We start from the raw sequence: 3,676 nt of genomic DNA, 5'->3' as shown, positions 1-3,676 counted from the left end.
CTATAAAAGAGCATATCTCTTCGCGGAGTTCAAGTAAATTTTTGGAGTGATGTATGTGTTGTGGGGGTCTTGCACTAAATCTTGGAGTTTCAAGGTTCGTCCACTCCATGATCAAGAGTCTTAAGGGTTTCAAGTTTTGTCCACCCTTAGACTGGTAGTTTATTGCCTAATTTCACTAAGCATTAGATTTTAAATTACTTATGTAATATCTAAGTGTTAAGTATTGATTTCCTCTTATTCCCAATATGTTGCTTATCCTCATCTTTTTTTGGCTTTTCTTCCTTTCCTTTAGTGGGGGATTGTTGGAAATAAAGAAAGGAAATTCAAAGGGTCAGATATGGGCGCCTGATCGGGCGAGACCCGCCCGACCGGGCACGAGAAGGCGATCGGGAGCGTGTTTTTCCGTTGGACTCCAACGGTTCCCTTGGATTCCTCTTCTTGTTTGATTTCTTGTAACCCCCCATTTAAGAGGATGATTATGGTGTTTTAATCACCATAATATTTCTGATTTCATTTCCTTATTCATAGAAGATTCCTCCATGATCTTTCATATTCTTCTATCATTCACTTCTATAAATTGGAGGATTTTTTTTTTCTAATTTTGATGTACACAAGAAATACATATCAAACACAAGCTTGCTTAAACACATACTCTATATTGGGCATAAGTTACTTGGCTCCAACCCTCCACCCAAAAGTGCCTTTGTGTGGAAGTGGTGTGTTAACCTTAGGGAACATGCCGACGAATACCAATTATGCACCTTGGTTGTGCCAGAATTTTGCTTTCATGTCAGTGATTTGCATCACAACGCACCTTACTCTTTCATTGTCATAAGATCATCTTTTCGATCTTCTTATTTTAATTTCGATATAGCCTTGAAAATACTTCTTATATTACAACAGTTAGTACAGAAATGGTAGTGGTGTTGGTGGAAGGTGGCCTGGGTAAAGATTAGGGAAGGAAGAAGCTAGGAGGCGGAAGCCTCAATGGGAGAGAAAGATAGTGGTTGACCACTTGTTCCAATTCAATAAAACAACATAATGGAATATTAAATAAATAAAACACAAAAGCCAAGGCAACAATTCACAAGAATGCCACCTGATTAACATCAGGCTTATCGACTCGATCCCTATTCTTTAGAGCTTCTCTGATCAATTATGCCCTGCTCTGCTATTCTGAAAGCTTCTATATATGCTTTGCTGAAATCTGCTACGCTATTCTCTGTTGAAATCTAATCTGCTCTACTTAAAACTAATTAATAATAATAATAATAATAATAATAATAATAATAATAATTTAATAAAATAAAAATAATTAATTTAATTAATAATCACTAATATTAATAGATAATAATAATTAATATTTTATAATAATAATAAATAATATTGTAGACATCCATTGTGTCTCCCCAAAACCAAACCCAGTGATGAGTGCCTTTCACGCCGAATCATAATCGAATGAAACGAAAGTGTGGAAAGGTCTAGTGTTGCGGAAAGTTTTATTTCTTTTCTTTTCTTTTCTCTTCTCTCTGTTTTTGAAAACTTTATTTTAGGAAAACAGCCAATCCAGTTTGGTTGGTCCATGATATGGGTCCAATAGTGGTATAGTTAGATGGGGCTTGCAAAGACCTTTCCAACGATATATTATAAGCCCAATTCCGATGAATATTGAGGAATTTATGGCCAATTTACTAAACTGGGCCCGGTTTGAGTTTTAAGTACGGCCCAATGATCTAGGGGAGGGCCTAATATGATTTATCATTCCTAATGTAATTAGGAATGGTTTTGGTCTTCTAGAACATTCTAGAAGGTTCTTATCATTCTTAATTCAATTAGGATTCTTTAGAGTTTTAATTAGATCAAATAGCATTTTCGACTGAAATTATATTATTTTATCTTCCAGTACGGTAAAATTATCAGATTTTCGAAAACGTGTTAAAAGCCGGTTTGGCGTCCAACCCCAGGCCTTGGCGCTTGGAACCAGGATTAGCGCCAGACGCCAGCCATTGGCGCCTGGCGCTAGCCACTGGTTTTGGCGCCAATGAGCCAGGGCTGGCGCCAAGTTGTTTTTGCGATCTTCAGACTCTGTTTTGATAAATTATCTTTTTTTGGCTGATTTTCTCTATAAATATCGTATCAAAAACTTCGTTTTCATGGACGGATTATCATCTATCATTCACCACTTCTTTTATTCTTAAGTTTTAATAAATTCCGTTTTCATTCATCATCTACAATCTTCAATCGTCAACAAATTAGTTTATGAATCATTAATCTTTCATTCATTCTTTCTAAACATTATTCTTTAACATAAAATTCCGCATTCACAAGATCTAGAAACACCTAGCCATATTCGAAGTTGCCTTCGCCCTAGACGTGAAAGGTTTTAATTTCTGAGGGTTTGGTCCCAAATCTCTATTTCAATTATTTAATTTAATTGCTTTGTTTATTACTTTCCTTGAAGTTACTAACGTGTGTATTTTGTAATTAGAAAGAGGTAAGAGGCATCCAAGTAAGTACTTTAATGGTTTAATTGATTTTATGATGTAGATATCATGCTTAAATTGTTATTTTGATGATTCTTAGTATTATGTCTAGGGTATTTTTAATATTAAGCATGATTAAAAGTATGATGCTTCCTATGTTCTTTCTAACATTTATGATTATGATTGATGATGATTATTTATTATGTTGCTTGATATGCTATTTATTATTTATTGCTTGATCACCTTTTATTGCAGGTTAAAGGGAATTGGTATTTGCAATCACGCTTGATAAGATAATTAATAATCTTGTTAGGTTAATTGTGATTTAAATTCAAGTGATCGCCAATAATAGTTTATTTGTGCATTAAATTCAACCAACATAGATTAAACAGGTTTAGGGTTAATCCTATTGATTGTATGTTAATCAGAAAGCGCACATGAATACGAGCAGAATAAAGTAGAGGCCTATTATTAGGGCAGGTTCAATCTCTTTTAGGTTGGATTTGTACCATCATCCCCGAACCCTTATTTGGTTCATGACCTTATGGAGTTGACGATGTCTTGGATCGTTAAGGGGTGTAACCTTCACCTCGTGAACGGTTTACAAGCTCCTTAAAAACTTGTTGGCGACTCTTTTGCTCTATCTTCTTCCCTTTTGGACGCCACCGTACTTTAGTGTATGATCACAGTGGGGTTCAAGCTAGTGGGATTTTAAAGGCTTGAAACTATTCCCTACATGAAGTCTATGTCTAGATCTACCTCACTGTATTTGATCTACCCCAGTGGAGTCGCCAAAAACTGTAGGGAATAGTTTCAAGCCTTTAAAATCCCACTAGCTTGAACCCCACTGTGATCATACATTAAAGTACGGTGGCGTCCAAAAGGGAAGAAGATAGAGCAAAAGAGTCGCCAACAAGTTTTTAAGGAGCTTGTAAACCGTTCACGAGGTGAAGGTTACACCCCTTAACGATCCAAGACATCGTCAACTCCATAAGGTCATGAAACAAATAAGGGTTCGGGGATGATGGTACAAATCCAACCTAAAACAGATTGAACCTGCCCTAATAATAGGCCTCTACTTTATTCTGCTCGTATTCATGTGCGCTTTCTGATTAACATACAATCAATAGGATTAACCCTAAACCTATTTAATCTATGTTGGTTGAATTTAATGCACAAATAAACTATTATTG

Source organism: Chenopodium quinoa, unplaced genomic scaffold, assembly GCF_001683475.1.
Source record: "Chenopodium quinoa cultivar QQ74 unplaced genomic scaffold, ASM168347v1, whole genome shotgun sequence".
Lineage (NCBI taxonomy): Eukaryota > Viridiplantae > Streptophyta > Magnoliopsida > Caryophyllales > Amaranthaceae > Chenopodium > Chenopodium quinoa.
Note: the sequence above shows the minus strand (reverse complement) of the source record.